Raw genomic sequence first — 13,410 nt, 5'->3', positions numbered from 1 at the left:
TTATTTAAGGGACTATGCATAGATAATAAACAGAGAGTAGCAGCAGCATAGAAAGGGGGGGCAATGATTTGACTAGCTGTTCATGGCTTGGGGGTAGAAGCTGTTTAGAAGACTCTTGGACCTAGACTTGGTACCGCTTACCGTGCGGTAGCAGAGAAAAAAGTCTATGACTCGGGTGGCTGGAGTCTTTGACAATTTTTAGGGCCTTCCTCTGACACCGCCTGGTATAGAGGCCTTGGATGGCAGGAAGCTTGGCCCTGGTGATGTACTGGGCCGTTCGCACTACCCTCTGTAAGTGCCTTGCGGTCGGAGGCCGAGCAGTTGCCATACCAGGCAGTGATGCAACCCGTTGGGATGCTCTCGATGGTGCAGCTGTAGAACTTTTCGAGGATCTGAGGACCCATGCCAAAACTTTTCACAGGAAGTCCAGGATACAGTTGCAGAGGGAGGTGTTTAGTCCCAGTGGCCTTAGCTTAGTGATGAGCTTTTAGGGCACTATGGTGTTGAGCGCTGAGCTGTAGTCAATGAATAGCATTCTCACATAGGTGTTCCTTTTGTCCAGGTGTGAAAGGACAGTGTTGAGTGCAATAGAGATTGCATCATCTCTGGATATTTTGGGGCAGTATGCAAATTGGAGTGAGTTTAGGGTGTCTGGGATAATGGTGTTGATGTGACCCATGACCAGCCTTTCAAAGCACTTCATAGCTACAGACGTGAGTACTACAGGTCGGTAGTCATTTAGGCAGGTTACCTTAGTGTTCTTGGGCACAGGGAATATGGTGCATCTGCTTGAAACATGTTGGTATTACAGACTCAAACAGGGAGAGGTTGAAAATATCAGTGAAGACACTTGCCAGTTGGTCAGCGCATGCTTGAAGTACACGTCCTGGTAATCCGCCCTGCGGCTTTGTGAATGTTGACTTGTTTTAAAGGTCTTACTCACATCAGCAACAGAGAGCGTGATCACACAGTCGTCCTCAATGCCATCGGAAAGAATCCCGGAACATTTTCCAGTCTCTGCTAGCGAAACAGTCCTGTAGCTTAGCATCTGCTTCATCTGACCACTTTCTTATTGGCCGAGTCACTGGTGCTTCCTGCTTTAGTTTTGCTTGTAAGCAGGAATCAGGAGGATAGAATTATGGTCAGATTTGCCAAATGGAGGGCGAGGGATAGCTTTGTACGTGTCTCTGTGTGTGGAGTAAAGGTAGTCTAGAGTTTTTTTCCCCTCTGGTTGCACATCTAACATGCTGGTAGAAATTAGGTAAAATGGATTTAAGTTTCCCTGCATTAAAGTCCCCAGCCACTAGGAGCGCCACCTCTGGATGAGTTTTTTCCTATTTGCTTATTGATGTATACAGCTCAATGAGTGTGGTCTTAGTGCCAGCATCGGTTTGTGGTGGTATGTAGACAGCTACGAAGACTATAGATGAAAACTCTCTAGGTCTGCAGCTTATCATGAGATGCTCTACCTCAGGTGAGCAAAACCTTGAGACTTCCTTAGATATCATGCACCAGCTGTTGTTTATAAATATACGTAGACCCCCACCCCTTGCCTTACCAGAGGCTGCTGTTCTATCCTGCCGATACAGTGTATAACCCGCCAGCTGCATGTTATTCATGTCGTCATTCAGCCACGACTCATTGAAAATAAGATATTACAGTTTTGTATGTCACGTTGGTAGTATATACGTGCTTGTTGTTCATCCACTTTATTATCCAATGATTGTACGTTGGCCTATAGTACCGATGGTAAAGGCAGATTAGCCATTCGTCGGCAGAGCCTTACAAGGCATCCTGACCTCCTTCCGCGATATCTCCGTCTCTTTCTCCTGCGAATGACAGGGATGAGGGCCTTGTCAGGTGTCTGGAGCAAATCCCTCTCGTCCGACACATGAAGAAAAATTCCATGTCCAGTTCAAGGTGAGTAATCTCTGTTCTGAAGTCCAGAAGCTCTTTTCGGTCATGAAAGACGGTAGCAGCAACATTATGTGCAAAATAAGTTACAAACAATTTGAAAAAACTAACAAAATAGCACAGTTGGTTAGGAGCCCATAAAACGGCAGCCATCCCCTCCGACGCCATCTCAATCAGAGATCCAAACAGGAAAAAGAAACAGGAGAAATTATTCAGATCAAGTAGAAGAAGGGGAAAATTGTGAGAGGATCGAGACATGAAAGGGGGAAAAAAATGAAAAATGCACCCATAAAGTTCAAACTTCATACCAATGTTTGTTTTAACTGCATTTATTAAAAAAGGAAGGCAGGACCGGACAGTAGAGATACACACACACACACACACTTTTCCCCTTGATTTTAGCAGGTCCGATCAGAGCTTTTTAGTTCTGGCAGGACACTAGATATGTCTCTATCACAGTTCTCCTTGTGACTGGTGTCGGCTGTGAGGGATTACTAGTGGGTAAGTGAGAGACAGAACTTTTTGCATGCAGACCAGACAGAGCTTGAGGTCTGAGCAGAGAGCACAGCAGTCATACAGAGGTCCTAGGTTGCATTTGAAATTGGCACCCTATTCCCTACAGAGCCCTATGGGTCATGGTCAAAAGTAGTGCACTACATAGGGAATAGGGTTCCATTTTGGACGCCCATATACACTATATACTTTTAACCAGGACCCATACGGGCTCTGGTCAAATTTAGTGCACTATATACGGAATAGGGTGCCATTTGGGACGCAGGGGATGTGAGCGGAGCAGAGCTGGAGTGGAGGGAGGAGTGGAGCATGCCCAATTTGACTGGAGACGTGGAGTGAGTTTCACAAAGGCTGGAGTGTAGGCCTTCTCGCCTTCTCCAATTTCACTCCAGTACCGCTCATTTCATGGGCTCAGGGCATGCCTGGCCCAGCATACATTTGTAGTCTACTTGTGTGCTGCTATAGCCCCTTGCTTTAGCTACTGTCATCTACTATGCTAAGTATTTAAATCAGGGCTGCAACTTTGATTCTAGAAGTGGGGGGGGACATATATAAATATATATATTTTTATCCAGTCGGATAAACATCCCCAGTTGAACATCCCCAGTGGCCCGATGGGTGTTGAACATCCCCAGTGGCCCTAAGGGTGTTGAACATCCCCAGTGGCCCGAAGGGTGTTGAACATCCCCAGTGGCCCTAAGGGTGTTGAACATCCCCAGTGGCCCTAAGGGTGTTGAACATCCCCAGTGGCCCGAAGGGTGTTGAACATCCCCAGTGGCCCGAAGGGTGTTGAACATCCCCAGTGGCCCGAAGGGTGTTGAACATCCCCAGTGGCCCGAAGGGTGTTGAACATCCCCAGTGGCCCGAAAGGTGTTGAACATCCCCAGTGGCCCGGCAAGAGTGGCCCGAAGGGTGTTGAACATCCCCAGTGGCCCGGCAAGAGTGGCCCGAAGGGTGTTGATCATCCCCAGTGGCTTGGCAAGAGTGGCCCGAAGGGTGTTGAACATCCCCAGTGGCCCGGCAAGAGTGGCCCGAAGGGTGTTGATCATCCCCAGTGGCCCGGCAAGAGTGGCCCGAAGGGTGTTTATCATCCCCAGTGGCCCGGCAAGAAAGCCCAATAGCCATCATCACTGTTACATCCTCAGAAAGCATGAGCTCCTGAGTTGGGAAAATCTTGTGCAATACACCGACGCATGTCTTGTATTCAAGATCCTAAATGGCCTAGCTCCCCCTCCACTCAGTATTTTTGTAAAACAGAAAACCCAAACATATGGCAGCAGATCCACAAGGTCTGCCATGAGAGGTGACTGTATAGTTCCCTTAAGGAAAAGCACCTTTAGTAAATCTGCTTTCTCTGTGAGAGCTTCCCATGTCTGGAATACACTGCCATCAGACACACATAACTGCACCACATATCCTCTCCAGCGTCTCATCCCGTCAGCGGGATCAAAATCCAACGAAAAATCATATCGCCAATTAGCATAAAAAAAATCATAATTTAAAACAAAAAAAATTTATATATATATATTTTTTTTATAGATACACCTCTCCTGAATCGACCCACGTCGTCCGATTTCAAAAAGGTTTTACAGGAAAAGCAAATCATTAGATTATGTTAGATGAGTCCATCGTAAAAAGCAGCTTCATAGCCATTTTCCGACCAACCACTTGCATCACATATAATCAAAAAACAGCTAAATGCAGCACTAACCTTTTACAAACTTCATCAGATGACACACCTAGGACATCATGTTATACAATGCATGCATTCTTTTGTTCAATAAAGGTCATATTTATATATAAAAACAGCATTTTACATCGGCGTCTGACGTTGACTAAATAATTTCCCCTCAAATGCGTCCCGGTAAACAATGCTACAATTCCCTAAATTACTATCCGATAACGATTTTTTAAATTTATATTGTCAATCTAACATTTATAGATGAATATCTCTTGAGAACACCTGTCATACCAGATTTTAAATTAACTTTACTGGGTAATCACACTTTGCGATAAAAGGAGATGCGATACTCAGAAAATGAGCTAATATACAGAGCTCGGCGCCATCTTGGAACAATCGCATGTCACATCTCATCTTGTATAATATTGTCAATAATCGCCTACCTTTAGTTGTCTTCATCAGAAAGCATCCCAGGTCCACAACAGATGTATTTTCGGTCGAAAAAGTCCATACTTCACGTTCCATTAGCCTGCTGTTGGTAGCGCGTCCTAGGGCTCTCTCCAAGCGCAGGGCTGAAGTTCCGGATAAAATGAGATTCTCCCGCCTGTAGGTTCGTGCAAACATGTCAAACGTTGTAAAACATTAATCTTTAGGGCCTGTAACACCAAGAGAGCCAATAAGATTCGAGGGGGATGATTTCATTGCCTTTAAAACCGTTTCCAAAGGTGGGGGTAGACATGGCCGCCGGCGTCATAATGGTGATGGCCCATCCCCTGTGACCAATTTCCAATGACTCTCATTCACTAAGTTTCGACTGTATAAGGCTCAAACCACTGTGAAAAGACTGGCGACATCTAGTGGAAGCAATAGGAAGTGCTCACTGAACCATGGTTAACGGTGTGATTTATAGGGAAAGATGAGAAGTCGAGTCCACAATTCTGAATTCCACTTCCTGTTTCAATCGGTCTCGGGGTTTTGACTGCCATTTGAGTTCTGTTATACTCACAGACACCATTCAAACAGTTTTAGAAACTTTAGGGTGTTTTCTATCCATATATAATAAGTATATGCATGCCCTAGCTTCTGAGTTTGATTAGTAGGCCGTTGAAAATGGGAACGATTTTTTTTCAAAATGCGCTGTGGCGCCCCCTATCCTAGGGTATCCTCAAGAGGATATCACACTTTCACAAAAAGCATGAAGACATGGCTAAAGGTCAATCAGACTTGTGAACATAATCCCTAGCAGTGTATTGCCGCTTTCCATGTTATCTGTTGTCTGGAGCTTGTGAGGTATGGAAACACTTTGTAGTTTTTATGGATTTTGTCTTGTTGCTTTTTGTTCTATGTTGCTCTGTCTGTATGATACATCTTGCTTGTCCTATGTTGCTCTGTCTGTATGCTATGTCTTGCTTGTCCTATGTTACTCTGCGTGTGCTCACTGTTCAATGATTGTCTATATTGTAATTGTTTTTAATAACCTGCCCAGGGACTGCGGTTGAAAATTAGCCGGCTGGCTAAAACCGGCACTTTTACTGAAACGTTGATTAATGTGCACTGTCCCTGTAAAAATAAAATAAACTCAAACTCAAGAGTGGCCCGAAGGGTGTTGAACATCCCCAGTGGCCCGAAGGGTGTTGAACATCCCCAGTGGCCCGGCAAGAGTGGCCCGAAGGGTGTTGAACATCCCCAGTGGCCCGGCAAGAGTGGCCCGAAGGGTGTTGAACATCCCCAGTGGCCCTGCAAGAGTGGCCCGAAGGGTGTTGAACATCCCCAGTGGCCCTGCAACAGTGGCCCGAAGGGTGTTGAACATCCCCAGTGGCCCTGCAAGAGTGGCCCGGAGGGTGTTGAACATCCCCAGTGGCCCTAAGGGTGTTGATCATCCCCAGTGGCCCGGCAAGAGTGGCCCGAAGGGTGTTGAACATCCCCAGTGGCCCTGCAAGAGTGGCCCGAAGGGTGTTGAACATCCCCAGTGGCCCGAAGGGTGTTGAACATCCCCAGTGGCCCGGCAAGAGTGGCCCGAAGGGGGTTGAACATCCCCAGTGGCCCGGCAAGCGTGGCCCGAAGGGTGTTGATCATCCGCAGTGGCCCGGCAAGAGTGGCCCGAAGGGTATTGAAAATCCCCAGTGGCTGGGCAAGCATGGCCCGAAGGGTGTTGAACATCCCCAGTGGCCCGGCAAGAGTGGCCTGAAGGGTGTTGAACATCCCCAGTGGCCCGGCAAGAGTGGCCCGAAGGGTGTTGAACATCCCCAGTGGCCCTGCAAGAGTGGCCCGAAGGGTGTTGAACATCCCCAGTGGCCCGGCAAGAATGGCCCGAAGGGTGTTGAACATCCCCAGTGGCCCGGCAAGAATGGCCCGAAGGGTGTTGAACATCCCCAGTGGCCCTGCAAGAGTGGCCCGAAGGGTGTTGAACATCCCCAGTGGCCCTGCAAGAGTGGCCCGAAGGGTGTTTATCATCCCCAGTGGCCCTGCAGGAGCAGAGAGGATATTCTCCACTGCTGGCCTGCTCTCCAGGCACTAGCACAGGAGCCTGAAGCCACAGACTCTGGCCAAGCTCATATTTCTAAAAATGAATTCAAAAGCACTGTAGACTGAGCCTAATAAGGAATTTTTTGTTAAATTCTAAGTAAGTCACAGCCTGTGTGTCCAATTTATAGACTATAATGATTTAATACAACAAAACGTTGTTTAAATGCTGAGTGCTAAATGTTCCTGCCTGCCTCCCACTCGCAAATGCTTCACAATGTATTTCTTTGTACGCTTTGGCCTTGAAATAATTGAAATAATATAGCCTAAAAAATTCTTCTTAGGCTACCTGTCTGGCTCCTGACCTACAGTGAGGGAAAAAAGTATTTGATCCCTTGCTGATTTTGTACGTTTGCCCACTGATAAAGAAAGGATCAGTCTATAATTTTAATGGTAGGTTTATTTGAACAGTGAGAGACAGAATAACAACAAAAATATTGAGAAAAACGCATGTCAAAAATGTTATAAACTGATTAGCATTTTATTGAGGGAAATAAGTATTTGACCCCCTCTCAATCAGAAAGATTTCTGGCTCCAAGGTGTCTTTTATCCTCTCTAGGGTAGGGGGCAGTATTTTCACATCCGGATAAAAAACGTACCCGATTAAATCGCGTTATTACTACTGCCCAGAAACTAGAATATGCATATAATTGTTTGATTTGGATAGGAAACACCCTAAAGTTTCTAAAACTGTTTGAATGGTGTCTGTGAGTATAACAGAACTCATATGGCAGGCCAAAACCTGAGAAGATTCTGTACAGGAAGCGCCCTCTCTGACCATTTCTTGGCCTTCTATATATATTGAAAACAGAGGATCTCTGCTGTAACATGACACTTTCTAAGGCTCCCATAGGCTCTCAGAAGGCGCCAGAACATTGAATGATAACTTTGCTGTCCCTGGCTGAAAAACAGTAGCGCATTTGGATAGTGGTCGATCTGAGAACAATGAGACGGGCGCGCGCGTGCACGTGAAGAGTCCATTTTAGATTTTCAGTCTTTGAACGAAAAAGACGTCTCCCGGTCGGAATATTATCGCTATTTTACGAGAAAAATCGCATAAAAATTTATTTTAAACAGCGTTTGACATGCTTCGAAGTACGGTAATGGAATATTTTGAAATTTTTTGTCACGATACGCGTCCGCGCGTCACTGTTCGGATAGTGTCTTGAAGGCAAGAACAAAACAGAGGATATTTGAACATAACTATGGATTATTTTGAACCAAAACAACATTTGTGGATGAAGTAGAAGTCCTGGGAGTGCATTCTGACGAAGAACAGCAAAGGTAATCCAATTTTTCTTATAGTAAATCTGAGTTTGGTGAGTGCCAAACTTGGTGGGTGTCAAAATAGCTAGCCCGTGATGGCGAGCTATCTACTCAGAATATTGAAAAATGTGCTTTCACCGAAAAGCTATTTTAAAATCGGACACCGCGATTGCATAAAGGAGTTCTGTATCTATAATTCTTAAAATAATTGTTACGTTTTTTGTGAACGTTTATCGTGAGTAGTTTAGTAAATTCACCGGAAGTTTTCGGTATGTTTGCTAGTTCTGAACGTCACATGCTAATGTAAAAAGCTGTTTTTTGATATAAATATGAACTTGATTGAACAAAACATGCATGTATTGTATAACATAATGTCCTAGGAGTGTCATCTGATGAAGATCATCAAAGGTTAGTGCTGCATTTAGCTGTGGTTTTGGTTTTTGTGACATTATATGCTTGCGTCCCACCTACTCAACAGCCAGTGTAATCCCGTGGCGCGATATTCAAATACCTCAAAAATGAAAAAACTTCCATTTTTCAAACATATGACTATTTTACACCATTTTAAAGACAAGACTCTCGTTAACCTCTTACATCTAGACGTTCCGCTAGCGGAACACCTGCTCCAATATCCAATGATAGGCGTGGCGCGAATTACAAATTCCTCAAATATACAAAAACTTCAATTTTTCAAACATATGACTATTTCACAGCATTTTAAAGACAAGACTCTCCTTTATCTAACCACACTGTCCGATTTCAAAAAGGCTTTACAGCGAAAGCAAAACATTCGATTATGTCAGCAGAGTACCCAGCCAGAAATAATCAGACACCCATTTTTCAAGCTAGCATATGTCACAAAAAACAAAACCACAGCTAAATGCAGCACTAACCTTTGATGATCTTCATCAGATGACACACCTAGGACATTATGTTATACAATACATGCATGTTTTGTTCAATCAAGTTCATATTTATATCAAAAACCAGCTTAGTAGATAGCCCAGCCATCACGGCTAGCTATTTAGACACCCACCAAGTTTAGCCCTGACCAAAGTCAGATTTACTATTAGAAAAGTTTGATTACCTTTGGTGTTCGTCGTCAGAATGCACTCCCAGGACTGCTACTTCAATAACAAATGTTGGTTTGGTTCAAAATAATCCATAGTTATATCCAAATAGCGGCGTTTTGTTCGTGCGTTCAAGACACTATCCGAAGTGTAAATAAGGGTCACGAGCATGGCGCATTTCGTGACAAAAGATTTCTAAATATTCCATTACCGTACTTCGAAGCATGTCAACCGCTGTTTAAATCAATTTTTATGCCATTTTTCTCATAAAAAAGTGATAATATTCCGACCGGGAATCTGCGTTTAGGTAAACAGACGAAAGAAAACAAAGCATGGGGTCGACTCGGGCACGCGCCTGAGTCTCACAGTACTGTGACCAGCCACTATCCAAACGCGCTACTTTTTTTCAGCCAGAGCCTGCAAAGCCACGATTCAGCTTTTTGCCGCCTTCTGAGAGCCCATGGGAGCCGTAGGAAGTGTCACGTAACAGCAGAGATCCTCTGTAAGGGATAGAGATAATCAAGAAGGGCAAGAAATTGTCAGACAGGGCACTTGCTGCATGGAATCTTCTCAGGTTTTGGCCTGCCAAATTAGTTCTGTTATACTCACAGACACCATTCAAACAGTTTTAGAAACTTTGGAGTGTTTTCTATCCAAAGCTAATAATTATATGCATATTCTAGTTTCTGGGCAGGAGTAATAATCAGATTAAATCGGGTACGTTTTTTATCCGTCTGTGAAAATACTGCCCCCTAGCCATAACAGGTTAATCTAACTACACTGTCCGATTTCAAAAAGGCTTTACAACAAAAGCAAAACATTAGATTATGTCAGCAGAGTACCCAGCCAGAAATAATCAGACACCCATTTTTCAAGCTAGCATATAATGTCACATAAACCCAAACCACAGCTAAATGCAGCACTAACCTTTGATGATCTTCATCAGATGACAACCCTAGGACATTATGTTATACAATACATGCATGTTTTGTTCAATCAAGTTCATATTTATATCAAAAACCAGCTTTTTACATTAGCATGTGACTAGCATGTGACTAGCATTCCGACCGAACACTGCCGGTGAATTTACTAAATTACTCACTATAAACGTTCACAAAAAACATAACAATTATTTTAAGAATTATAGATACAGAACTCCTCTATGCACTCGATATGCCCGATTTTAAAATAGCTTTTCGGTGAAAGCACATTTTGCAATATTCTAAGTAGATAGCCCGGCATCACAGGGCTAGCTATTTAGACAGCCAGCAAGTTTAGCACTCACCAAAGTCAGATTTACTATAACAAAAATGGTATTACCTTTGCTGTTCTTCGTCAGAATGCACTCCCAGGACTTCTACTTCAATAACAAATGTTGGTTTGGTCCCAAATAATCCATTGTTATATCCAAATAGCGGCGTTTTGTTCGTGCGTTCAAGACACTATCCGAAAGGGTAAATAAGGGTGACGAGCATGGCGCATTTCGTGACAAAAAATGTCTAAATATTCCATTACCGTACTTCGAAGCATGTCAACCGCTGTTTAAAATCAATTTTTATGCCATTTTTCTCGTAAAAAAGTGATAATATTCCGACCGGGAAAGCGTGTATACGTACAAAGAGAGAGAAAATAAAAACATCTGGTGCCCTCGTGCATGAGCCTGAGTCTCAGAGTACTCTGACCAGCCGCTATCCAAACGCGATGTGCTTCAGCCTGGGGCTGCCTCGATATCATTCAGCTTTTTCCCGGGCTCTGAGAGCCTATGGGAGCCGTAGGAAGTGTCACGTTACAGCAAAGATCCTCAGTCTTCAATAAAAAGAGCCAAAATGAACAACAACTCTTCAGACAGGCCACTTCCTGTTCAGAATCTTCTCAGGTTTTTGCCTGCCATATGAGTTCTGTTATACTCACAGACACCATTCAAACAGTTTTAGAAACTTTAGGGTGTTTTCTATCCAAAGCCAATAATTATATGCATATTCTAGTTACTGGGCAGGAGTAGTAACCAGATTAAACCGGGTACGTTTTTTATCTGGCCGTGTCAATACTGCCCCCTAGCCCTAACAGGTTAATGACTTGGAGAAGATCTGCAAAGAGGAGTGGGACAAAATCCCTCCTGAGATGTGTGCAAACCTGGTGGCCAACTACAAGAAACATCTGACCTCTGTGATTGCCAACAAGGGTTTTGCCACCAAGTACTAAGTCATGTTTTGCAGGGGGGTCAAATACTTATTTCCCTCATTAAAATGCAAATCCTTTTATAACATTTTTGACGTGCGTTTTTCTGGATTTTTTTGGTTGTTATTCTGTCTCTCACTGTTCAATGATGAACACTTCTTACAGTCACCTTTTCCTGTTTTTAATTATAATAGTTTTCATTCAAATCATATTAAATCAAATCAAATTGAATAGGTCACATACACATATTTAACAGATGTTATAGGTCACATACACATATTTAGCAGATGTTATTGGTCACATACACATATTTATCAAATGTTATTGTGCGTGTAGCGAAATGCTTGTGTTCCTAGCTCCAACAGTGCAGTAGGATCTAACAGTGCAGTAGTATCTAAAAAACGACTTACAACAATACACACAAATCTAAAAGTAAAATAATGGAATTAAGAAATATGTAAATATTAAATCAAGCAATGTCGGAGTGGCATTGTCTAAAATATAGCAGAATAGAATACAGAATATACATATGAGATGAGTAAAGCAGTAAGTAAATATTATTAAAAGTGATTAGTGTTCCAGCTTCTAAGGTGCAGGGTTGAGTAACTGGGTGGAAGCCGGCTAGTGATAGTTATTTAACAGTCTGATGGCCTTGAGATAGAAGCTGTTTTTCAGTCTCTCGGTCCCAGCTTTAATGAACCTGTACTGACCTCGCCTGCTGGATGATAGCGGGGTGAACAGGCAGTGGCTCAGGTGGTTGATGTCCTTGATGATCTTTTTTGCCTTCCTGTGACATTGGGTGCTGTAGGTGTCCTGGAGGGCAGGTAGTTTGCCCACGGTGATGCGTTTGGCAGACCACACCACCCTCTGGAGAGCCCTGCGTTTGTGGGTGGTACAATTGCCGTACCAAGCGGTGATACAGCCCAACAGGATGCTCTCAATGGTGCATCTGTAAAAGTGGGTGTTAGATGACAAGCCACATTTCTTCAGCCTCCTGAAGAAGGCTATTACGCCTTCTTCACCACACTGTCTGTGTGGGATGACAATTTCAGATCGTCAGTGATGTGTATGCCGAGGAACTTGAAGCTTTCCACCTTCTCCACTGCGGTCTCGTCGATGGGAATAAAGGCGCACTCCCTCTGCTGTTTCCTGAAGTCCACGATCAGCTCCTTTGTTTTGTTGACGTCGAGTGAGAGATTATTTTCCTGCCACCACTCTCCCAGAGCCCTCATCTCCTCCTTGTAGGCTGTCTCATCATTGTTGGTAATCAGGCCTATTACTATTGTGTCGTCTGCAAACTTGATGATTGAGTTGGAGGCGTGAGTGGCCACGCAGTCATGGGTGAACAGGGAGTACAGGAGGGGGCTGATGGTTTGGTTTTAATGAATGGAGCGAATTTGGAGCCGTTTTTAGCGGAGCGGTTGGAAAGAAGTGGACCGCCAGAATGGCTCCATGCGTGATGAGCGGGATTTCCGACCTCTCAACTCCACTCACATATTCTGTTTGGGACGGAGCCCTACTTCCTGAGAGGAGCACTCTGCTCAACCCCAGAGCCTGTCAACAGTTTCACTTGGGTTGCACGATACCGTGATGAATTGGATGTGCCATTCGTGCATTTACTTTGTATACAGGACATGAGAGGAGAAGAGGAGGAGAGGAGGGACGAAGAGAAGGAGAGGAGGAGAGGAGAAGAGGAGAGGAGAAGGAGAGGGGAAGAGAAGAGGAGAGAACGAGAGGAGAAGGAGAGGGGAGGAGAGAAGGAGAGAAGGAGGAGATGAGGAGATGAGGAAAGGAGGAAAGGAGAGAAAAAGGAGATGAGAGAAGTAGAGGAGGAGAGGAGGAGAAGAGAGGAGAATAGGAGGAGAGGAGGAGGAGAGGAGGAGAAGAGGAGGGGAGGACAGGAGAGAAGTAGAGGAGGAGAGAAAGAGGAGGAGAGGAGGAGGAGAAGCGAGAAGGAGAGGAGGAGAGGAGAGGAGAGGAGAGGAGGAAGAGAGTAGGAGGGAGGAGAGGAGATGAGGAGAGAAGGAGAGGAGGAGAGAAGGAGAGAAGGAGGAGATGAGGAGGAGAGGAGAGGAGAAGAGGAAGAGAGGAGGAGGAGGGGAGGAGAGGAGGAGAAGAGAAGGAGGGGAGGAGAGGAGGAGATGATATGAGGAGAGGAGGAGGGGAGAGAAGGGGAGGAGGACATGAGGAGAGGAGGGAAGGAGAGAAGAAGAGGAGGGAAGGAGTAGAGGAGTAGGGGAGGAGAGGAGGAGTGGAGGGAAGGAA

Source organism: Salmo salar, chromosome 28 (genome assembly GCF_965601325.2).
Source record: "Salmo salar chromosome 28, fSalSal1, whole genome shotgun sequence".
In the NCBI taxonomy this organism is placed as follows: Eukaryota; Metazoa; Chordata; class Actinopteri; order Salmoniformes; family Salmonidae; genus Salmo; species Salmo salar.
Note: the sequence above shows the minus strand (reverse complement) of the source record.